At 40.7% G+C, this 26,117-nt stretch overlaps 1 pseudogene; it reads left to right on the forward strand.

Annotated features, from left to right (window-relative positions):
• The window catches only part of LOC117723826 (uncharacterized protein C2orf78 homolog), a 62,748-nt pseudogene extending 36,743 nt beyond the window's left edge, over positions 1-26,005 (forward strand).
• Positions 26,006-26,117: the final 112 nt, after the last annotated feature.

Consider the following 26,117-nt stretch of genomic DNA (forward strand, 5'->3'; position numbering starts at 1 on the left):
GCCTACTTGATCTTGATGGATAATTGTTTTGATGTGTTGTTGGATTCGGTTTGTGAGAATTTTATTGAGTATTTTTGCATCAATATTCATAAGAGAGATTGGTCTGTAGTTCTCTTTCTTTGTTGGGTCTTTCTGTGGTTTAGGTATGAGTGTAATGGTAGCTTCATAGAATGAATTGGGTAGTGTTCCTTCTGTTTCTATTCGATGGAATAACTTGAAGAGGATTGGTATTAGGTCTTCCTTGAAGGTCTGAAAGAATTCTGCACTGAAACCATCTGGCCCCGGACATTTTTTGGTGGGAAGATTTTTAATGACTGTGTCTATTTCTTTAGGCGTTATGGGACTGTTTAGGTGGTTTATCTGCTCCTCGTTTAACTTTGGTACCTGGTATCTATCTAGAAAATTGTCCATTTCCTCCAGATTTTCCAATTTTTTTGAGTATAGGCCTTTGTAGTAGGATCTGATGATTTTTTTAATTTCCTCTGTTTCTGTTGTTATGTCTCCCTTTTCAGTTCTGATTTTATTAATTTGAATGCTGTCTCTGCGCCCTTTGGTTAGTCTGGCTAAGGGTTTGTCTATCTTGTTGATTTTCTCAAAGAACCAGCTCCTGGTTTTGTTGATATTTTGTATAGTTCTTTTTGTTTCGACTTGGTTGATTTCAGCCCTGAGTTTGACTATTTCCTGCCGTCTACTCCTCTTGGGTATACTAGCTTCTTTTTGTTCTAATGCTTTCAGGTTTGCTGTCAAGTTGTTGATGTATGCTCTTTCCACTTTCTTTTTGTGAGCACTTAGAGCTATGATTTTTCCTCTTAGTACTGCTTTCAATGAGTCCCACATGTTTTGATATGATGTGTCCTCATTTTCATTTAAATCTAAAAAGTCTTTAATTTCTTTCTTAATTTCTTCCTTGACCAAGTTGTCATTGAGTAGAGCATTGTTCAGTTGCCAAGTGTATGTCGGTTTTCTGATGTTTTTGTCCATGTCAAAGACAAGTCTTAATCCATGGTGGTCTGATAAGGTGCTGGGGATTATTTCAATCTTTTTGTATCTGTTGAGGCCTGTTTTGTGACCAATTATATGGTCTATTTTCGAGAAGGTACCATGAGGTGCTGAGAAGAAGGTGTATTCTTTTGTTTTAGGGTGAAATGTTCTATAGATGTCAGTTAAGTCCAATTGGTTCATAACTTCTGTTAGTTTCATTGTGTTTCGATTTAGTTTCTGTTTCCATGACCTGTCCATAGCTGAGAGTGGGGTGTTGAAATCTCCCACTATTATTGTATAGGGTGCAATGTATGCTTTAAGTTTTAGTAAAGTGTCTTTTATGTATGTGGGTGCCCTTACATTTGGGGCATAGATGTTGAGAATTGCAAGTTCCTCTTGGTACATTTTTCCTTTGATGAATATGAAGTGTCCTTCTTTATCTTTTTTGATTACTTCTGGTTGAAAACTGATTTTATTTGATATTAGAATCGCTACTCCAGCTTGTTTCTTGGGACCATTTGCTTGGTAGATTGTTTTCCAACCTTTTACTCTGAGGTAGTGTCTGTCCTTTCCACAGAGGTGCGTTTCCTGAATGCAGCAAAATGTTGGGTCCTGTTTACGTATCCAGTCTGATAGTCTATGTCTTTTTACTGGAGAATTGAGTCCATTGATATTAAGAGATATTAAGGAAAAATGAGTGTTGTTTCCTGTTATTTTTGTTATTGGCAGTGGAGATATGTTTGTGTAGCTACCTTCTTTTACGGTTTTTGGAAGATTACTTTCCTGCTTTTTCCAGGTTGTAGTTTCCCTCCTTGTGATGGAGTTTTCCACCAATTATCCTTTGAAGTGCTGGGTTTGTGTTGAGATACTGTGTAAATTTGGATTTGTCATGGAATATTTTGGTTTCTCCATCAATAATGATTGACAGTTTTGCTGGGTATAGTAGTCTGGGCTGACATTTATGTTCTTTTAGGGTCTGTATGATATCAGTCCAGGATCTTCTGGCTTTTATGGTCTCTGGTGAGAAGTCTGGTGTAATTCTTATAGGTCTGCCTTTATATGTTACTTTGCCTTTTTCCCTTACTGCTTTTAGTATTTTTTCTTTGTTTTGTACATTTGATGTTTTGACTATTATGTGGCGGGAAGTATTTCTTTTCTGGTCTAAACTATTTGGAGTTCTGTAGGCTTCTTGTATATTTATGGACATCTCTTTCTTTAGGTTAGGGAAGTTTTCCTCTATAATTTTGTTGAGAATATTTACTGGTCCTTTAAGTTGGGAGTCTTCCCCCTCATCTATTCCTATTATCCTTAGGTTTGGCCTTCTCATTGTGTCTTGGATTTCTTGTATATTTTGGGTTAGTAGCTTTTTGTATTTTGCATTTTCTTTGACAGCTGTGTCTATGTTTTCCATGGTATCTTCTGCACATGAGATTCTCTCTTCCATCTCTTGTATTCTGTTGGTAATACTTGTATCTATGACTCCTGATCGTTTTTTTAAGTTTTCTATCTCCAGGGTGTTCTCCCTTTGTGATTTCTTTATTGTTTCTACTTCCGTTTTTAGATCCTGCATGGTTTTGTTTAATTCCTTCTCCTGTTTGGTTGCATTTTCTTGTAATTCCTTAAGGGATTTTTGTGTTTCCTCTCTAAGGGTTTCTATCTGTTCTTTGAGAGTGTTATTTATGTCTTTCTTAAAGTCCTCTATCATCATCATGAGAAGTGATTTTAATTCTGAATCCTGCTTTTCTGGTGTGATGGGGTGTTCAGGGCTTGCTATGATGGGGGAACTGGGTTCTGATGATGCCATGTAACTTTGGTTTCTGTTGCTTACGTTCTTGCGCCTGCCTTTTGCCATCTGGTTAATTCTATTGCTACCTGTACTTCTGTCTCTGATTGAAGCCTGTCTTTCCAGTTGTCTCGCTTTTGTTTGGTCTTCTAGGAGTCCAGATGTCTTTGTGGTTTTTTTCCAGCTGCCCTGATTACAGTGGTATCTCTAGGATGCCTCAGGATATGGTGCCTCCAAGGTAGCAGTCCAGCTAGATGTCTGCTGTTCTGGGTGCAGTGTCTCCTCTTGGATATCTCAGGGTATGTTGTCTGACACTCTGAGTTCAGTTGTTCCTCTGTGGCTCTGGGTTGAGCGGACCTTCCAGTATGTCTCAGGTGGAATCCGGGGTCCACACAACTGCAGACCTGGTAGAAGTCTGGTCTGGGACTCAGACCCTGCAGGCCTCAGACTGGAGGGGGGGCGAGCAGCAGAAGGAACGTGCTAGTGCTGGCTATGGGTCTATGGATCCCCCAGAATGTGTCTGGGGGACTCCTGGGTGCACTTATCCGCAGGCCTCAGACTGCAGGAGGGGCGAGCAGGGGAAGGGGCGTGCTAGCGCTGGCTATGGGTTCTATGGATCCCCCAGAATGTGTCTGGGGGGCTCCTGGGTGCACTTACCCGCAGGCCTCAGACTGCAGGAGGGGCGAGCAGCGGACGGGGCGTGCTAGCGCTGGCTATGTGTTCTATGGATCCCCCAGAATGTGTCTGGGGGGCTCCTGGGTGCACTTACCCGCAGGCCTCAGACTGCAGGAGGGGCGAGCGGCGGACGGGGCGTGCTAGCGCTGGCTATGGGTTCTATGGATCCCCCAGAATGTGTCTGGGGGGCTCCTGGGTGCACTTACCCGCAGGCCTCAGACTGCAGGAGGGGCGAGCGGCGGACGGGGCGTGCTAGCGCTGGCTATGGGTTCTATGGATCCCCCAGAATGTGTCTGGGGGGCTCCTAGGTGCACTCACTCGCAGGCCTCAGACTGCAGGAGGGCGCTAGCAGCCTTCAAATGAAGATGTAGAACTCTATGATCCACCATCCCTGCCTAGATGTTCCTATGTTCCTATGTTCCTGCCTTGATGATAATGGACTGAACCTCTGAACCTGTAAGCCAGCCCCAATTAAATGTTGTCCTTATAAAAGTTGCCTTGGCCATGGTATTTGTTCACAGCAGTAAAACCCCAACTAAGACAAAAGTTGGTTCCAGGGACTAGGGTATTGTTTTTGTTTGGAAGAAAGTAGATTTGGGGACTTTGGATTTAGAAAGCCATGGAATGTTTTAAGTAGAAGTTAATGAACTATCCTAGTAGGGATATGGAAGACTTTGTTGCTGTGAGTGATTTGAACTGTGCAGACCTGGCCAAAGTGGTTTCAGTGGGGAAGAACTACATTATGTGGCCAAGAGATGGATTTTGTGGTATTTTGGTGAAGACTGTGGCTACTTTTTGTCCTTGTTTGAAGAGTCTGAGGCTCAGGTGAAGAGACTCAGATTAACTGCATTGACAAAGGAAGTCTCAGAAACACCCATCATAGACTTTGTTCTCTGGTTAAATCTCATAAAGAGCATTTTAAACGAGCAAAGCATAGCAAGCTGAGAAAGTAAAAATATAAAATATGTTGTTTGAATATCAAAGGGGCATCAGGAAGTGAAATGGAACTGTGAGAGGTAATGGAAGGCCATTGGTGAAGGTGCAGCCTTAGTTGCAGTTGATGTGCTATGTCCAATAGTTTATTTTGACCATCTAGAACCCATTTTATAAATATTCTAAAACATTCTAAAAGAGTGTCCTTATCTAGGAAAAACACACTTAAAACATAAGCATGGAGAGATTATTTCATATTGAAAAAACATAGGACATGAGATCCGACATGGGCACACACGCAGTGACCTAAAGGTCTCAGACTAATTTTTTCACCTCTTACTCTAAGACCCACTGGTAGCATCCTGTTCTCATTATCAATTTTCAAGCACAAAACCCTTTGGCAGATACTTAGCCAATTCACACCATTTTTTATGGTAGCCAGCAATGTCTCACTCATGTTTATCTCATGATATAAAATGTTTTTATTCTAATCTCCAAAAAATTCCAAAATCATGATTATTTTACAACATTGCCTAAAGATCCAATTCGAAAATCTCCAATACTGTGGATATCCTAGCAATGGACATGATAAAATGAATCTGCACATGATATCGGTTATGAGGAATGTCATAGACAATTTCCTTTAGTGGCCTCATAGATTGGCTTAGCCGTTTCAGCAAGGCTGGGGATCCAGAGCCTTCAGAATCCACCTGATGCCAAGAATTCTTACACTATGCATTGGTTCTTTGTGAAGATGCCTAGAATGGTATACTTATGGGCTTGGAATAGGCTTCTTTGCCCCCTAACCCTTGAGTTTGAACCCTAAGGTTACTTCAGGTATGCAAATCTGTGTCCTTTCAGTTGAAACTCTATACTCCAATCATTCTGTAGTTTTTAAGAGGACTTCAGTTGCCTTCATATGAGAATGGGTGTCAGTGGAAGCCAGGAATAAATCATGTACATATTGAAGCAAAATAACATGGCCTGTTAACAGTGCCTGTCAATACTCACATAAGTCCTAATGGAGAGCCTTGTCAAAGATGGTGGGTAAGTTCTTAAATCCTTGCAGCAGTCTTGTCTAGCTTAGCTTTCCACTGAACCTGTATTCCAGATCTTGTCACTTGAAGTTGAAAAGTTGCTGGCTGTTCTTGTCTAGGGGAATATTAAAGAAGGTGCCATTTAAGTCCAAGTCTTCGTAAATTTGTCTGTTGGGCAGTAAGAAACTCAGAAGTGTATGTATATGGATTCAGGACTGTTGGGTCAATGTCTCTCACCATCTATTCGCTTTCTGCAGGTCTTGCATTGTTCTACTATCTTTTATTCCAGGCTTTTAAACTAGTGACAAGGGTGTAATCCAGAAAGAGTGACATGGAATGAGGATACTATACTCTTGAAGTCAATTAATATAGGGCTTCATACCCTAAAGGGCTTCTTGTGACTAAAGGTACTGCCTTAGTCTTACAGGGCTAGCAGTAATGTAAAGATCTACCACAACTGGTGGTGGGTGAGAAGCTAGGTTAGAGGGTTATTTTCAAACCATACTGAGAAATCTGGGCAAAACATTGTCCTAAGAGAGATTGTAAAGGGATACATTTCTTTTCCTTTGGCTGCTGGATGTATTCATTCTTCAACGAGAAGACACAGACCAGAGCTGCATTCGCCTGGACCACTCTCTTGCCTCCAGGCTAGAAGTGAATTTGAGCTGCCATTTTAGTCAGTAGGTTTCTCACTAACAGGAGATAAGTTCATTCAGGAATCACTAGGAAAAAAGTGTGAAATAGTCTTTTTGCTCAAGTCTATATACTGCTTGTTATTCTAGGCATAAAGCTTGGTAATCATAGCAGCTCAAACTAGGGTAGTTTGGATCATCATGAGTCACAGAGGCCTCTAGAGGACCAGGTGGTGAGCTTCAGTATCCATGAGAAAGTCAACTGGGCACTGCCCTCTTCTAAGTTTACCCTGGGGTCTTGAGACTCCAAGCCCCTATTCTTTCACCCAGAGAGTTTAGGGTGGGCTTCAGCTCCTAGAATTCTGGGAGCATGGATTCTTTCAGTGTCTCACTTCTTTGCAGTATGCACACTAGTCTTTAAGGAGCCTCAAATGAGGTAGATGAACAGGTGTATTTTGGCTGACCTTGAGTCAGTGGAAGCCTTTCTCCATCCTCCTTGTTGTACCTGAGCTTCCATCAAATTCTTTGCCAATTTGTTAGCTTATTAGTCCACTGGACATTCCCAGTTGTTGAAATCTTTTGAGCAATCTCCATGATTTCAGACAAATTCTTACCTTCAAATCTTTTTAAGTCTTTTGGATCTTCTTGTGGATATCTGGAACTGAATGACCCACAAAGTCCACATTGATAACTGGCTGATTCTATGGCACATCTGGGTCTATCAGTTTGTAAGTTCTGTACACATGCAGAAGCCACTTCAGGAAAGTGGCTAGAGGCTCTGTAGCATTTCACTCATATTAGATAAATTTGTAGGGTGCCTGGCTACCATGTGGAGAACTCTTAAAAGAATTTGATGAAAGCTTATCTTATGAAGTGCTTATCTTCAGCTGAATTGGTGTCCCAGTCAGGAACGGTCTTGGGGAAAGCAGCCTCAATATCTGCTTGTTTCTTGGAACATCTGCTGTCCTTTCCTGAGAACAACTTGTCAGCCTCCCACTCAATGTGATCCTATTCTTTTGTAGTAAACAAAATCTGAAGGAATTGTTAGAGGTCTCCCCAAGTGGGTAGTGGGTGAGAAATATAGTCTTAAGAAGAGAAATCAAACCTGAGGTTTCTCAGAATAAGAAGGATTATCAGCCTTCCAGTTATAAACATCACAGGTGGAGAATGATTGTTAGATCATAAAATGTCTCTCATCTGTAGCAGAGGGAGGTGCTATGATGTGCATGGAAGGTGTTTCCACAAATTGATGGAAGGAAGTGCCTGACCTTGTAAGGAAAGAACTAGTCAAGTGGGGAAAGGAAGGGCGAGCAGAGGGAACAGAAATGGTCTGGTGGAGGTGTGAAGCTTCTTAGAGCACTCAGTAGGAAGAACATAGGGGATCTGTGTCACCCTATAGGATTACAATGGCTGAACCTCATTTGTTGTAGTCTTGGACAGCCTCCTTAACAGTGTAGATAATCGCCACTGTCTGTCAGATCTAGTCCTGAAAATTCCCAGAAATGGCAGATGCCTTCTCCTCCTCTGTGGGCTAAGGGGGAGAAGGAATATGATGCTTCAAACATTTAGAAGGGTCAAAGAAAAAAATGCTAGGCCATGACATCAGTGACCTGGTTGGAGTCTTCAAGGGTGGTGGAGAACTAGAGCTTGTATGGGAAGAAGAACAGAGTCAAACAAGCCCTCTGGAAAATGTAACCAGTTCAAGAGAGGGCCATTTGAGAACATAGAGAGTATGGAGCATCCCAAGAAAAATTTGGGCATCTAAAATAGCAGTGTCCTTTTGGATACTTTTGAAATGGCCAAGAAAAGCTTCAACAGGGATGTCAGGAGTAAAGGAAGACTGGCCTTGAAAGGGGAGTGGAGAAGAAAAACAGGATGGCCCTCACCCAGATACCAGTGGCTGGAGCAGACACCCAGCTGATCTGCTCCCCTGTGGAAACCATGCCCGGAGGCATCCTAGAGAGGCCACAGCTCGCAGAGCTGCAGGTAGGAGCACCGGCCCACTGCCCTACGGCCCAGAGTCAAAACTGGCAGCAGGGAGTCCCCAGAGCACACCTGGCACCCAAAACCTGCCCCTGCAGAATACCACTGCCCTTCTGCTCCTCACCTGGATCCTGGTGGCTGGAGCAGACACCCAGCTGATCTGCTCCCCAGTGGAAACCATGTCCGAAGGCATCCTAGAGAGGCCACTGCTCTCAGAGCTGCAGGCATCCTAGAGAGGCAACTGAGCTCAGAGCTGCAGAAACCGCATCCTGAGACATCCTAGAGAGGACACTGAACTCAGAGCAGCAGAGACCATATCCTGAGACATACTAGAGGAGCAACTATACTCAGAGCAGGAAACACCTAGCTGGTCTACTACCCTGGAGACACCATATCCTGAGATATCCTAGAGGAGCCATTGTACCCAGAACAGCTGGAGCTCAGGATCACAGAGACATTCAGACCCCAAGGAGTTCTGAACACAAACAAGATAACTGGAAAGGCAGGCTCCAGTCAGAACCAGTGAGTGCAGGTAGCACTAGAGCTAACCAAATGGCAAAAGACAAGCATAAGAATATAAACAACAGAAACCAAAGTTACTTGGCATCACCAGAACCCAGTTCTCCCACCATAGCAAGTCCTTAACACCACATCACACTGGAAAAGCAGGATTAAAATCACTTCTCATGATGATGATAAAGGACTTTTAAAAAGATGTAAACAACACTCTCAAAGAATTTGAGGAGAACACAGGTAAACAGGTAGAAGCCCTTAAAGGAATGCAAGAAAACACAACCAAACAGGTGAAGGAATTAAACAAAACTGTCCAGGATCTAAAAATGGGAGTAGAAACACTAAAGAAATCTCAAAGGGAGACTACCCTGGAGATAGAAAACCTAGGAAAAAGATCAGGAGTCATAGACGCAAGCATCACCAACAGAATACAAGAGATAGAAGAGAGAATCTCATGTGCAGAAGATACCATGGAAAATATTGCCACAATGGTCAAAGAAAAGGCAAAATGCAAAAAGTTCCAAACACAAAAAATCCAGGAAATCCAGGACACAATGAGAAGACAAACCTAAGGATAATAGGTATAGATGAGGGTGAAGACTCCCAACTTAAAGGGCCAGTAAATATCTTCAACAAAATTATAGAGGAAAATTTCCCTAACCTAAAGAAAGAGATGTCCTTAAATATACAAGAAACCTACAGAACTCCAAATAGACTAGAACAAAAAAGAAATACCTCCCGCCACATGATAATCAAAACATCAAATATACAAAATAAAAAGAAGATACTAAAAGCAGTAAGGGAAAAAGGTAAAGTAACATATAAAGGCAGACCTATAAGAATTACACCAGACTTCTCACCAGAGACTATAAAAGCCAGAAGATCCTGGGCTGATATTATACAGACTGTAAGAGATCACAAATGCCAGTCCAGACTACTATACCCAGCAAAACTCTCAATCAATATTGATGGAGAAACCAAGATATTCCATGACAAATCCAAATTTACACAATATCTTCCCACAAATCCAGCACTTCAAAGGACAATGGATGGAAAACTCCAACACAAGGAAGGAAACTGCAACCAAGAAAAAGCAAGAAAGTAATCTTCCAACAACCCCAAAAGAAGATAGTTACACAAACATAATGCCACATCTAATAACAAAATTAACAGGAAGCAACAATCATTTTTCCTTAATAGCTCTTAATATCAACAGACTCAATTCTCCAATAAAAAGACATAGACTATCAGACTGGATATATAAGCAAAACCCAGAATTTTGCTGCATACAGTAAGCACACCTCTGTGATAAAGACAGACACTACCTCAGAGTAAAAGGATGGAAAACAATCTTCCAAGCAAATGTTCCCCAGAAACAAGCTGGAGTAGCAATTCTAATATCAAATAAAATTGATTTTCAACCAAAAGTTTTCAAAAAAGATAAGGAAGGATACTACATAACCACCAAGGAAAAAATGTGCCAAGATGAACTCTCAATTCTGAACATCTATGCTCCAAATGCAAGGGCACCCACATACATAAAAGAAACTTTACTAAAGCTCAAAGCATACATCACACCTCACACAATAATAGTAGGGGACTTCAACACCCCAATCTCAGCAATGGACAGATCATGGAAACAAAAACTAAACTGAGACAAAATGAAACTAACAGAAGTTATGAAACAATTGGACTTAACTGATATCTATAGAACATTTCATCCTAAAATAAAAGAATATACCTTTTTCTCAGCACCTCATGGTACCCTCTCCAAAATAGACCATATAATTGGTCACAAAACAGGCCTCAACAGATACAAAAAGATTGAAATAATCCCTTGTACCCTATCAGATGACCATGGACTAAGGCTGGTCTTTAATAATGACAAAAACAATGGAAAGCCCACATACATGTGGAGACTGAACAATGCTCTACTCAACGATGACTTGGTCAAGGAAGAAGTAAAGAAAGAAATTAAGGTCTTTTTAAAATTTAATGGAAATGGGGACACATCATACCAAAACTTGTGGGACTCACTGAAAGCAGTACTAAGAGGAAAACTCATAGCTCTAAGTGCTTAAAAAACTGGAGAGAGCATACACTAACAACGTGACAGACAGCACACCTGAAAGCCTTAGAACAAAAAGAAGCAAATATACCAAAGAGGAGTAAATGGCAGGAAATAATCAAACTCAGAGCTGAAATCAACCAAGTAGAAACAGAAAGAACTATACAAAATATCAACAAAACCAGGGGATGGTTCTTTGAGAAAATCAACAAGATAGATAAACCCTTAGCCAGACTAATAAAAGGGCACAGAGACAGTACCCAAATTCATAAAATCAGAACTGAAAAGGGAGATATAACAACAGAAACTGAAGAAATTAAAAAAATCATCAGATCCTACTACAAAGGCCTATACTCAACAAAATTGGATAATCTGGGTGAAATAGACAATTTTCTAGACAGATACCAGGTACCAATTTTAAATGAGGAGCAGAGAAACCATCTAAACAGTCCCACAACCCCTAAAGAAATAGAAGTATTCATTAATGTCTCCCCACCAAAATATGTCCGGGACCAGAAGGTTTTAGTGCAGAATTCTATCAGACTTTCAAGGAAGAACTAATAGCAATTCTCTTCAAACTATTGCACAGAATAGAAACAGAAGGAACACTACCCAATTCGTTCTCTGAAGCTACAATTATGTTCATAAATAAACCTCACAAAGACCCAACAAAGAAAGAGAATTACAGACTGATCTCACTTATGAATATTGATGCAAAAATACTCAATAAAATTCTCACAAACTGAATCCAAGGACATATGAGAACAATCATCCACCATGATCAAGTAGGCTTTATCCCAGGAATGCAGGGATGGTTCAATATTTGGAAATCCATCAATGTAATCCACTATATAAATAAACTCAAAAGAAAAAAAACCACATGATCATCTCACTAGATGTCAAGAAAGCATTTGACAGAATTCAACATCTCTTCATGTTAAAAGTATTGGAAAGATTAGGAATTCAAAGCACATACTTAAACATAGTAAAAGCAATATACAGCAAGCCAGTAGCCAACATCAAACTAAATGGAGACAAAATTGAAGCAATCCCACTAAGATCAGGGACTAGACAAGGCTGCCCACTCTCACCCCACCTATTCAATATAGTACTGGAAGTCATAGCCAGAGCAATAGACAACAAAAGGAAGTCAAAGGGATACAAATAGGAAAAGAAGTCAAAATTTCACTATTTGCAGATGATATGATAGTATACTTAAGTGACCCTAAAACTTCCACCAGAGAACTCCAAAACCTGATAAACAACTTCAGCAAAGTGGCTGGATATAAACTCAACTTAAACAAATCAGTAGCCTTCCTCTACTCAAAAGAAAAACAGGCTGAGAAAGAAATTAGGGAAATGACACCCGTCACAAAGTCAAAAATAATATAAAATATCTTGGAGCAAATCTAACCAAGCAAGAGAGAAGATCTGTATGACAAGAACTTCAAGTCTCTGAAGAAAGAAATCGAAGATGATCTCAGAAGATGGAAAGATCTCCCATGCTCCTGGACTGGTAGAATTAACTTAGTAAAAATGGCCATCTTGCCAAAAGCAATCTACAGGATAAATGCAATCCCCATCAAAATTCCAAATCAATTCTTCATAGAGATAGAAAGAGCAATTTGCAAATTCATTTGGAATAACAAAAAACCCAGGATAGGGAGAACTATTCTCAACAATAAAAGAACCTCTGGGGGAATCACCATCCCTGACCTCAAACTGTACCGCAGAGCAGTAGTGATAAAAACTGCATGGTGTTGGTACAGACACAGGCAGGAAGATAAATGGAATAGAATTGGAGATCCAGAAATGAACCCACACACCTATGCTGACTTGATCTTTGACAAAGGAGCTTAAACCATCCAGTGGAAAAAGGACAGCATTTTCAACAAATGGTGCTGGATCAACTGGAGGTCAGCATGTCGAAGAATGCAACTCAATCCATTCTTATCCACTTGTACAAATCTCAAGTCCAAGTGAATAAAGGACCTTCACATAAAACAAGATACACTAAAACTAATAGAAGAGAAGGTGGGGAAGACCCTTGAATACCTAGGCTCAGGGAAAAAGTTTCAGAACAGAACACCAATGGCTTATGCTGTAATATCAAGAATTGACAAATGGGACCTCATAAAATTGCAAAGTTTCTGTAAGGCAAAAGACACTGTCAATAAGACAAAACAGCAACCAACAGATTGGGAAAAGATCATTACCAATCCTAGATCCGATAGAGGGCTAATATCCCATATATACACAGAACTCAAAAAATTAGACTCCAGATAAACAAATAACCCTATTAAAAATGGGATACAGAGCTAAACAAAGAATTCTCAACAGAGGACATTTGAATGGCCAAGAAACACCTTAAGAAATGCTCAACATTCTTAGTCATCAGGGCAATGTAAATCAAAACAACACTGAGATACCACCTCACACCAGTCAGAATGGCTGAGATAAAAAATTCAAGTGATGGTAGATGCTGGCGAGGTTGTGGAGAAAGAGGAACACTCCTACATTGTTGGTGAGATTGCAAGCTGGTACAACCACTCTGGAAATCAGTCTGTCGGTTCCTCAGAAAATTGGACATAGCACTACCTGAAGACCCAGCCATATCACTCCTGGCCATATACCCAGAAGATGGTCCAATATATAACAAGGACATATGCTCCACTATGTTCATAGCAGCCTTATTTATAATAGCCAGAAGCTGGAAAGAACCCAGATGTCCTTCAACAGAAGAATGGATATAAATATGTGGTACATTTATACAATGGAATACTACTCAGCTATTAAAAATAATGAATTCGAGAAATTCTTAGGTAAATGCATGGAACTAGAACATATCATACTGAGTGAGGTAACCCAATCTCAAAAGAACACACATGGTATTTACTCACTGATAAGCGGATATTAGCCCAAAAACTTGAAATAGCCAAGATTCAACTAACAGACCACATGAAGCTCATGAAGAAAGAAGACCAAGTGTGGATGCCTCAGTCCTTCTTGGAAACAGTGACAGTGTCAAATAAGATGACAAAGTGTGGGACAGAAAGTCAAGGAGGGGCCATTGGAAGACCACTCTACCTTGATATTCGTCCCATGTGCAGTCACCAAAGATAGATGCCGATATGGATGTCAGGAAGTGCATGCTGACAGGAGCCTAATATAGCTGTCTCCTCAGAGGTCTGCCAGAGTTTGATATATCCAGAGGTGGAGGCTCGCAGTTACCCATTGATCTGATCAAAGGTTCCCAATGGAGTACTGAAGGAGCTGAAAAGGTTGGTGGCCCCAAGAGGAGAGCAATAGTGCCGGCCAACCAGAGCTCTCCAGGGTCTAAACCACCAGCCTGGGAGCACAAAGGGAGGTACCCATGACTTCAGCTGTATACTTAGGGGATGATGGCCTTGTCAGGTATGGGTGGGAGAGGAGACCCTTGGTACCATGAAGGCTGAACACCAAGTGAGGGGGAATTCTAGGGTGGGGAGGGGGGGTAGGTGGGTTCACACCCTTGTAGAGGCAGGAGGGGGGATGGGATAGGGGGTTCCTGGGTGGTGGGGGGAACAGGGTGAGGGGATGAAATCTGAAATGTATTTTTTAAAAAACAGGATGACGAATGGGTTGAAAAATAAGGTAAAGAATAACCGGGATGAGAAACAAAGGGAAAGCAAGACAAAAGTTCTGGCAGAAATGTGAGTTAAAGAAACGTTCTTGGCTGTGAGTTCCTCTCAGGTCTGAAAATGTTGATAGAGATCTATGCCCTTTTGCCAAATGGAGAATCCCTTGTCTGATGGCTTGAAGAGCAATATTGCTTTCAATTTCTCTCCTTCGAGCCACCAACAGGTCTAGACCACAGAAACAAACCCAACCCCCTTCTCACCCCCCCCCCCCAAACCACTTACCTAGGTTCAGAAAGGATAGCTGGCTTAGTGTTGCCCACTGAACTGACTGAGGGGTAGTAGATTGTCTGGTGCTTTCCCGGACAACCCACCAAATGCTGAGGTTCAGCATTAGGCTCACACACCACTCAGGCACTGATCTCAGTCAGATATGTCTGGTTTATTAAACACATATTCAAGACAGATTAATCAGTGGTGTAGGTATAAATAGGGAGCCAAGCAGCAACCCCTGGCAGTTAGTTATCAGGGACAGTTTTATATGGGAAAATCACATCAGGTACATTTGCTACATTTAAGGTATCTAAACAAAGTAGTGCTATCTGACATTTAAGCTGATTGGCTAGGTCTAGAGGGAGGGAGCATAGGTAGGTTCCAGAGTCCACTAGACTCTGACAAAGCACAACAATATGACTTTAAGGTCAGGGCAAGAAACATTAGGACAGGTTAAGGTCATAAGCTATAAAATTAAGGTTGAGGAAATATGTCAGAATCATTGTCATGTATTAACATTTAACACTAATATATGTTTACAGAACATTTATGCCCAAAACAAAAGTATATACCATCTTCCCTGTAACTCATAGTTCTTACTCTAAACTTGATAACATACTCTTGACTCAAAGCAGGGACCAACAGACACAAGAACACTGACATAACCCCATGCATTCCACTGGACCACCATAGATTAAAGCTAGATACAAACAACAGAAACAACATAAAGCTTTAAAACTCATGGAAACTTAACATCTGTTTACTGAATAAAAAAGGAAGATTTAATGTCAATACTCAATTTATTGCAGAAGCAAAAGGAACATTACCCAATTCAATATATGAGGCCAAAGTTACCTGAATACTCAAACACAAGAAGATTCAATAAAGAGAGGAAATTATAGACTAACTTTTCTTAGGAGCACAGATGCTAAAATGTACCAGAAAATACATATAAAATGAATAAATACCCACATAAAACAACATCCACCACCATTGAGAAGGCTTCATTTTAGAGATGCAGAGAGGATTCCATATATGAAAAAGCAGTAAATGCAATTCACAATATACACAAATTTCAGGAAAAATTAATGACAGGAACAATTCATAAGATGCTGAAAATGCTTTTGACAAAATACAACACCTTTCATTATTCAAAAAAAAAAACTTTCCTAGAGAAATTAGGGATACATGAAATATATCTAAACATAACAAAGGCAAGTTATAGCAAGTCTATTGCTAATATCCAAGTAAATGGAGAGAACTACAAAGTGCCTTCAATAACATCTGGAACAATACAATTTTCCTACTCTCTTCATATCTATTCAATATAGAAATTGAAATTTAGCTTGAACAAAAAAACACTGAATAACATCAAAAAGACACAACCAGGAAAGAAAGAAGTCAAACTATCATTATCTGCAGACCACTTGGTATTATCTATAAATAAGACAAACATTTCTACCAATGATAAGATAACAGAGATAGAAATATATCACATATCACAGTAACATTGTATATTATAAAATACCTCAGGGTAACACCAGCCAAACGAGTGAAAGACTTGTATGATAAAAGCTTCAAGTGTGGGAAAAAATTACCATGGGATAGAAAAATGTCCATAATCATGGAACAGAAACATCAGCATAAGAATTTGGGTCATCTTAGATTTATGGCAATCTTCAGCAAAATTTGTTACAGACCTTAAAATGACAATTTTCAACTTTATATGTGGACACACACACACACACTATATTAGATACAATAAATAATCCTTAATAGTAAAAGAAATTCAGGAAGTCTCACAGTATCTTAATTTAATTAGTACTATAGAGCTATAGTAATAAAACTTGCATGATATTGGCATAAAATAAATACATTGATGAACACAATTAAATTAAGATCCAGACACAAATGTACACACATATGAGGTATGTAATAAAGAAGCCAGAAACATAGACAATGGGGACTTAAGATGTCTTCAACAAATTATGCTGGTCAAACTGGATGTATGAATGTATAAGAATACAAATATAATCACACTTACTATGCACAAATGAAGCCCTAGTAGATTAAAGATCAAATGTAAAATAAGATATGATACATTGAGCCTGATAGAAGAAAAACTGATGAATATCATTGAACAAATTGTCACAGGAGACAACTTTCTGAACAGAACATCTAAAGCATGGAACCTAAGATCAAAAATTCTTAAATGGGATCTCAAAAGATTGAAAAGCTTAGGTAAGGAAGGGAACCTGGCAACTGGACAAAGCTAAAGCCTACAGAATGCAAAAAGATTTTTTCCTTTCCTGTACAGGACTAAATTTCAAAAATATATAAACAAGTCAAGAAACTGGGTATCAAATGGTCATATTATCCAATTTCAAGATTATGTACATATCTGAACAAAATTCTCCATAGAGGAAACTCTAAACTGTGAGAAACACTTAAAGAAATGTTCAACATACTTAGTCATCAGGGAAATGCAAATCAAAACCACTTTGAGATACAATCTTGTACATGGTAGAATGGCTAAGATCAATAACAACAAATCATGCTGGCAATGATGTAGAACAAAGGGAACACTCCTTCATTTCTAGTGGGTATGCAAACTTGTACAGTTACTATTGAAATCAATAAGACAGTTCCCACATAAAGCTGGATTTGATCTACCTGCAGATGCAGATATGCCACTCTTGGACATATACCCAATGGATGCTCCATCCTACAACAAGGACACTCACACAAACACAATGGAGTCATACTCAGCTATTACAAAAATGTGTATTATACAATGTGTAGGCAAATGAATGGAACTAGAAAAAATCATCCCAAGTGAGGTGATGAAGACCCATAAAGACACCCATGGAATGTATTTGCTACAATCCATAGATCCTGAGAAGTTGGGTAAAGAGGAGGAGTCTAAAGGGAGGAACAAATGTGTCGCTTGTGTATATGGTAATTAGAGTATATTCTAAAGGCATAAAGGGGTGGTTGGGAATGGGAATGATGCTTGGGATGATAGGGGATATAGAGTGGATGAAGAGAGTGCAGGAAGTGAACACCGGAACAGAAAGGCCATTATGGGTGTGGTATGGAAACATACTTAGGAGAAACTTCTTCAAATCTCTGAAGGGGATCCAAATACGAACTCCTAGTAATGGGTAATACAAAGTCTTATCCCATTTCTCATCCTGGCAAGACTTGCAGTGGTAAAACTTAATGAAATTATGTCGAGGTTTGGGCCTTAAGCACTATGTAGATCAACCAGGCTGCTGCTAATTCAGAGGGGTGCTCTCTACTATCAGAGAGGATCCCATTGCTGAGGAGAACACCCACACACTCACTGAACATTGAGAAGTTGAGTGGAAGGCAACATGGAGCCTTTACCAATACATTCTAGTGCCTTTGCAATGTTAAGGTGCCCCATAGAACACTGAGAGAGAAACCTGGAAACAAACACACTCACAAAACCCATGACCTACAACTTGTCTTGCCTATAAACTATGCTAGGGCAATAAGAAAAATGAACTTGTGGAAGTAGACAATGAACATCTGATTTGACATAAGACTCACTCCAGAAGAAGAAATATAGTCAACATTGCTTTGGTTACCAAGAACCAGGAACTAGATAGCTTATAGGCATGGGGTAAAACAAAAAACCCTGCTCATTTAACAAAAATATGTCAATGAAATGACTACTGATAATATTCTGCTATACTCATAGTTCAGTGCCTTAACCTGTCACCATCAGAGGTTTTCTCTGAAAGCAGTTGAGAGCTGATGTAGACAGTATGGGAACAGCCAGACATTAATTATGTGAGAGGGAGTCTAAATGGTAGGGCTCCATCAAACGCCTTCCCTTAGAGCTCAGGGAAGCCCACAGAAGAGGAGGTGAAATGACTGTATGAGCCAGATGGTATGGAGGACCAGAAAACAAGGCCCTCTGAATCAAATAAATCAGGCTCTTATGAGCTCAGAGAGACTGAAGGGGCAAGCACAGGCCATACATATGTCTGGACCTGGTCCTTTGGATATGTATCATCTCAACTAGCTTAGGATTCTTATGGGAATATTAGCTGTGAGAACAAGTAGGTCTCTTACTCTGATGAGTGTGGCTCAGGCGTCTTTTCCTCCCATCAGTTGGCCATGTTAAATTTGGAAATCATAGATTTGCTTCATCTTAGTATATGTTCTTTGGTTCTATTTGTTTGTTGTCTGCATGAAGCCTTTCTTTCCTAATGAAAGGTGCAAATAGAATGGAACGTGGGGAGAGGGGAGCTGTGGATGGGCAAGAAAGTAGCGGTAAAGGAAACTAAAATCAGGATATATTCTAAAAAGGATCATTAAATAAATCAACGTACAAACAATTAAATCAATAAACAGAAACTATGTGTTTTAAAAATTACATGTGACATTGTATCTGTGTCTGTCCCTCTTTTCTCTGTGTGTGTACATCTCTCCTTTTGTTTTTCTGTTTTCTTCTTCTTCTCCCTCCTCTTCTCCCTCTATCTCTCATCTCAGTCTGCTTAATCTCAAAGTCCTAGCAATACTGACCATGGGTCTACATGGGATGATGTTTTTTCTGCACCATCTACAACCAGGAGCATAATTTCAAGGATGTTCTTGGCAGATGTGTCAAATTATTTGACAGCTGACAGGAGAGGAGTGAATCATATTTTTGTTGTCATGGGAGAAATGATATTCTTACTACAGAAGTTTGTCCAGAACTAAACAACTTTACACAGTCTGTGTGGAGGGACATTTCTACTGAGCTGGACATGCAGCTGCAGGAAACAGCACTAGCTCAAAGTAAAACTCCTAAGTGAGCATTCTAGAACCTCATGTGACTGCTGGAGGAAAGCTAAAATGGATCTACTATCACTTTTAGTAAAATCCTAATCGACAGTATTAGTTAATGCTTTGTGAGGTAGACAGAATACAAAATATGTATAAATTCATACTAGTCATGAGGCAAATACCAGTCCATGAACTTACCAGGGAATAACAAAAATGGGAGATACAACACAGGACAAAATGAAGAAAGACACAAGAGTTATCTATGTGTCAACAAAAGGCCAGGTACATTCCTGTGTGTGAAGATACACTGAGATGATGAAAAAGTTTGTTCTTTGTTCACAAATAACTCAAAATTCCTACATTACTTTTTAAAAATTTAACCCAGCTTCCTGTACAAACACCTTCTTTTGTTCTCCATGTGTTTCACTTTCTCTGCTTTAGCCAGAACTCAGATCCAAGCATGGCAGAGAATGCTAGAAGCCCAAGAGTCTACAGAATCTGTTGCAAGGAGGAAGAGCCTATTGTAACTGGTACCCTCCTTTCTATTGAGGACAAAGAGAGAAGGCACACAAACTAGGTAGCTCACAACCATGATTCTACAAACAGTGAACTTGGACAAAATGAGTATCCCCAAGTCTGAGGCGAGAGGGAGATATACACAGTGAGTTCCAAAACAGCATTAGTTACAGAGAAAAACCTATCTCTGGAAAATGAAAGAAGAGTAGAGAAAATATGCAGAGGAAGCAGAGGAACAGCAACAAATGCTGAAAGAGGGAACACATGCAGCCAGCCTCCACCTCAGTCCTCCTGTTGTTTGCTGAAAAATGCAGAACCCACACTACATGCATTTTTCATATAAAATCAAAACCACTGTTTCTGAAAGTTTCTTGCGCCATCATCCTTTAGTGTAAGGATGTAGGATCCTGCTGGTCCAAGGATCAAAGCCAACAAAGCAGAAATGAAAAGGAGAGAACATGGATCTGAGTCTAATCTGGGCCAGAACAATCAAATAAAGAAAAAGGAATCCTGGGCAAAAACCAAAGAAGAACAGTCTTGGGATTCACAATGTTCTACAAGGTACTTTCAATGCACTCAGCCATACCATTCAACACAGTCACAAAGAAGTCCTTTGTTCTCTTCCTTTGTTCATAGACACATGGAGACAACTCATAACTCAAAATGGTTTCTTAACTTAGTTGTCTCAACCTAGGTGACCCTCTCCATCATGCCCATGGCTACTGTCCCTATGTACAGATGGGATACATTCTGTTGGAATGTGACACATCATATTCATGTTATTAATAACAGTCCATGAATCTGATAAGAAACACTGTCATGATCTCCTAAGCTAAAAGGCAAAGCTAAAACAAAAACCATTTGAAGATTCCATCCTTTCACCAGCATATATCCCAGGCTTCAGGCTGCTGTTTCTCTCCTAATATCTTGTCCACTCAATCCTTTCTTGTAGCTCAGAATCTCTCCACTCACTGGCTACTGAATGATTTATGACATCATTCTTTATCCCAGCCTACCAGCATCTGGAAGAATCCTGGGGTTTCCATGGTGCTGACTGTAAACAAATTTGGATCAAGACAGGTAACCTGTGACTAGTGATCAGTGGGCTCTGTCTGATACTGCACTAACTCGCTAGTTTGGTAAGCATATTGGACAAAGACTAACATTTATCTGGCTCAATTGTAGGGTGGAGTACTGTTACTCCCACTAAAAGGCCCCCGACCATGTCAGGTAAGGAAGGGAACTTTCAAACATTTTTGATCACATCTTTTCCTATTTTTAGTATATGCTTAAATCTTTTGAATACTAGCAATGACACAGCTATAGATATCTCATGTTTTAAGTCATAGCTTTTGTTCTTACTAAGAATATGACTTTGGACACACGGTTTACTCTCAACTGATTCTTTATTCACCTCAGGGAGATTACACTGCTACTATGGTCTGGGCTCTGTGCTGTTGAATCTTAAAAGACAAATGAATGTGTGAGAGACTAAGAGGGGACTGGACTCTGAGAAGGTAGTTCTTATAGTGAAAGAATTATTGAGGCTGTTACATTAAAGACATGTAAGAGTCTAGCCTATTCTATGTAAAGAGACCTTTACACAGATATGCGAAGGACAGGGAAAAGGCAGAAAGTTGTAAAACTATCTAAGGCTCTCCTACCTCTAAACACTTCTACTCTAGGACACAGTTTTGAGGCAGTGTCACAGCAGGTATGAGAGCAAGACAAAGCAGGGCAAAGAAGGAATGTGTCTAGGTTGGCTGAACCAGTTCAACCAGGAATTCCATGTCTACAGAGGAAGATTAGGCAGCTCATCAAATGTCATTATGATTTGTGCCAAGAATGAATCTGAGCACTTGCAATAGAGTTGTTGGCGGGAACTTCAGTCTTAGTCCATCCCAGCAAGGACAAACTGGAGATAGCACTGCTCCCTAGAACCTAGAAAGCATAAACCTCACCATTTTCCCACTGTCTTCCTCCCTTCCTAAAGAAAATTTCCAAAGTTCATCTTTCTTTGGGGCAGAAAAGGCTCTGCAGCCTTCTCAGCCTGTGCTGAGCAACTCCACACATTTAGGAAGGGTGTGCAAGATCTCCAGGGTCTCCACCCCAGATATGAGGCCAGCATGGCTTTTGCCATCAGGATCCAGCACTTTTCTCCAGCCATTCATGGGTAATGCCTACCTTAAGTCACATCCTGGCAGAACCATGCTGTCAGTGATGACTGAGCAGGGCCAGATCTCCACCTAAGCACCCTCCTACCCAGGTGCTCTCAAGTGGGATTTCACTGGAATCATGGATAGAAGGAAAGATACACTCCAGGGATTCGATGTGACAATCAATGACCAGGACACTACACTATCCTCCTTGGCTGTGACAAACTAGTGTGATAAAATTTTAGATCCCAATGCCCTAGTACCTTCGTATCCAACACTGCCTGCCAGCTTTGTCCAGGTCACACCACCACAAATGCCAAATCAAGGATACAGCCTGGCACCTGCCTACCAGGAGGGTAGCCTTGTCTATTACTATGAGAACAACAGCCTGGGCCCTCTGACAGCTCAAGAATTTGGGCAGTGTTTGCCAGCACATGACTCTGTCCTACCCTAGGAGTCAGACCTCTGTGCTCCAACCAGAGATGGTGATGGTGCTAAAGGAGATTGAGCCAAGGAATGTCCAGATACCACTCTTTACCTCTGCCTTCTCCTATTCCACATCTGCTCAATCCATGCCAGACAACAGTCTTCCAGGTGAGTACAGATCTAGGAGGGAAGGAGTGGAATCAGCACTCCAAATAGACTGACTTCTACCTTTTAGTAGTGGACACTGCACACAGAGGAAGAATGAGTATCCTGACAGGTTAAGTCCAGTTCTGGCTTTCCACCTCCATCTTCAGCTTCTATCCAAAGAGAGAATGTAAGGCCACAATGAGAGACATCCATCCTGATTTAAGTGGCATCCTTGGAGCACACCATATTCACACATGTAACTACCTACCCAAGATAAGCAGTCCCACCCACCAATATACTGCAATAGACTCCTTTCTGACCTATTGACCTTCTGTCTAGAACACACTGAGGATTTTTTTTTTTTTTTTGGTTTTGTTAACATGGGATTTTCTATGAGTTTAAATCCTCCAGAGCAATGTAGCTCAGAATCTGTCCTGGAGGAAGAATTCCTCCCAGATTCCCAGCACCTGTCTTGGAATTTTCTTACACTTAAAATTTTAAAGAGAGTATGGTATAGTCAAGCTACCATTTCTAAGTTGGCTAGAGCTGCCCTTTTTTTTCTTTTGCTGTGGTACTTCAGAAGTAACTCATGTCCAAGAACATAAGATCATGTAGACATGTTCTCTACAAGTGAGTTACATCCAAGCACTCTTTATAAAGACAAAGGGTAAGGAAAGTGAGGAGCACACATCAAGGGAATTCAGGAACTGACCTAACTATGGGTTTTCCTCTGCAAACCACACACACAGGAAGGAAAAAAAAATATCTGAGAAAGCATGACATTCAATGGTCTGCAGAAACAGAGTAGTCACCACCTGTCTTCCAACAGAGGTACCAAGCTCCTCAACAAGCGCTTCTAGGAATGCCCTCCTCATGCTGCAGTGGCCGAATGCTGTGATTCTAGGAAACAGGAGTGGGGTTGGAAAGCATCTCATTTACCCCAGACACTAACTTCTCCCTTCATTCTTTTCCAGTAGTTCCAATAAAGACAACCCTCAGATTCTCACCTTCAGGTCAGATACACTGTCAACTACAGAGTCCAGAACTCTGCAACACCTGTGCCTCAGTTTCCCAGATAAGACCACCAGCTGTCATTGGGGACAGAGCATTAACAGCCCCCATCCACAGTCCTTTATAATTCCTAACCTTGCCTCCAGCTCCAAGCCAGGAAGAAACAGAGAATAAAACCATGAAAGAGATCAAGGATGAGTTTTTAAAGACTCTGGGTGCCTATGAGGGCACAAAAAAAAAACCAAGACACACCAATCATGACCCTGGCACACCCTGACTTGCAGGAGCCTCTGCACTGTACTAATATTGAGAGAATAAGGCAGAGCCTTGCTTCTGATAATATGCATTTGGGAGGCATCAACATGGGTCCAAAAGAGCTTGGGAGCCTGCAGAATGAGATTGTATCCAGCTTAGACTTTAAAGAATTCACTATACTTGAGGCAGACATTCAACATCCCCAACTCCTCAACACCCTCACAGACATAGACCAGGACCAGGCCTGTAAAAACTGGAGCATCATCAGTGGCCCCCCTGACCAAGTGAGGAAGAGTAAACATAAATCCTCTGAGCTGCTTGAGGAAGCTCCCCAGGGCAAAATCCAACACCAGGACCTGGTGGGGTGTGAGGGTGTGTGTGGATGGGGCCATTGATAGAGCTATTGAAAATATGGCAAAGAGCCAGAAGGGCAAAGCTCTCAAAGTGGCCCCCAGCAAAAACAGAAGAGTTAGAAGACGGGGCAAGAAAGACCAAGAGAACCAGAGAACAGAGGACCTTAAGCAGTCAAGGAGGACAGTCAAAGAAGAAAGAGGAATCTATCTGAGCTCAGTCAAAACAGCTTCAAGAAGCCCCAAACCAACCTTGGCATGCACATGTTGGAGTCTGTGCAGGTCTTTCACCCACTGGGAAAGAAGAATGAGGAGACAACGGGCATTTTCTCCTTTGGGGATCTGTCGACCTTCACCAGCAAGAAAGATCCATGCCCAGCCTCTGTTACTACCGCAGTGCTAAACATGCCATGTGAGGGTCAGGGTCAGGGTCCTTTCAAAACTCCTGGAAATGTTCATAGAGTAGAGAGCAGTGCCAACAAAGACTGTCTATCTCCATCCCAGTATGAGCAGCCCCCAGGTGAGAAGGTCAGGTTAGTACCTCATCATTTTCCAACCATGGACAAGCTTCAAGCCAAACCTGCTTCTACAAAGCTTCTTTCCCTGGCTTTATGAAGGCCCATTGCTGCTTACTCTGTGCAGCCTCACTCTCACTCAGCTCTACTTACCACAGTCAGGCCAGCTCAACCAGCTCCTGTCAGCACATCTTGGATGGCCTCTGCCAAGCCAGCTCCTCCAGTTTCCTCCAATGCCACACAACCTAATGTAGCCAACACCATCCAGTCTAGTGCTGCACCCCAGTTGGCTGCCTCGAGACCTACACCATACAGACCATCATCTCACACTTAATTCCAGAGAGCATTTTTCTGCTGCCAGGAACAAGGTGCCATGAACTCCCAAAACTCCAACTCAATATTTGTTGCAAGACTTCAGCTGCCAACCAATTCCATGGAGGAAAGTTGACATTCTGGGACGAGTTGTCTCTCAGCACATCACAAAAGAGCAGAGGCCAGAGAGGGAGACCATGAAGAGGCGGGCTCAACATAAGTGAGAGAATGCTGCCAAGAACACTTCTCATGGGAAACTGCAGCTTTTTCTTCAGAAGGAGAAAGATATGGAAATTTCTCAATATTATGGCTATGGCCAGATCACTTTAACTATGTGCTTTTCAACATTGAGTAAAGAGATATATTTACTAATATGGATGTCTAAAAGGATAGAAAAACATATATATATATATATGCAGGACTATAGAAAACTAAGTAGATATAGATGAATAGGAAAAAAACATACATGCATAGTTAGTAAAATTGCCTATAGAATGTTAAGTTGGTTTTTTTCTGATATTTCTCTTAACTGTGAAGATTTAGTTTTTATTATATTCTATGTGAAATTAAACTTAGAAAATATTTATTTAATACTAAATCAATTGAAAAATTCTGCAGTTGTGCTAAAATTATTCTGGAGTTTTCCATTCTCTGAACTTGGTATATCTTGAAGTACATACTGCACATTGAGCACATTCTCCTTACATTTCCTTAGATCTGCACATTGTTCACCTCTCAACACATCTTTTATTCATTTTCATGGTACATGGGGCTTTTCTTCCAATTTTGTGAAGCATACATATGCAGGATTTCACTTATAGAGGTATGATCTTTGACACATATATGAAACAAAATAGAATTAAGTGAGCCTGGTTAATTCATGACAGTCTTGACTATCTGTGGACAACATCATTTCGTTTTTATGATGAATTTCCCATTGTGTTCACACATCACATGTTCTTTATCCCCATCTCTGTTGTTGACACTCAAGCTATTTCCCTAATGTAGCTGCTGTGAGCTGATGCAATGGCTATTTTTGGTATGAACCTGACTACATATGGATTTAATTAAAACTCAATTTATTGGGTACACTTTCAGGGATTTTCTTAATTAAAAATTATTAAATCATTTGAA

Source organism: Arvicanthis niloticus, chromosome 1 (assembly GCF_011762505.2).
Source record: "Arvicanthis niloticus isolate mArvNil1 chromosome 1, mArvNil1.pat.X, whole genome shotgun sequence".
Classification (NCBI taxonomy): Eukaryota; Metazoa; Chordata; class Mammalia; order Rodentia; family Muridae; genus Arvicanthis; species Arvicanthis niloticus.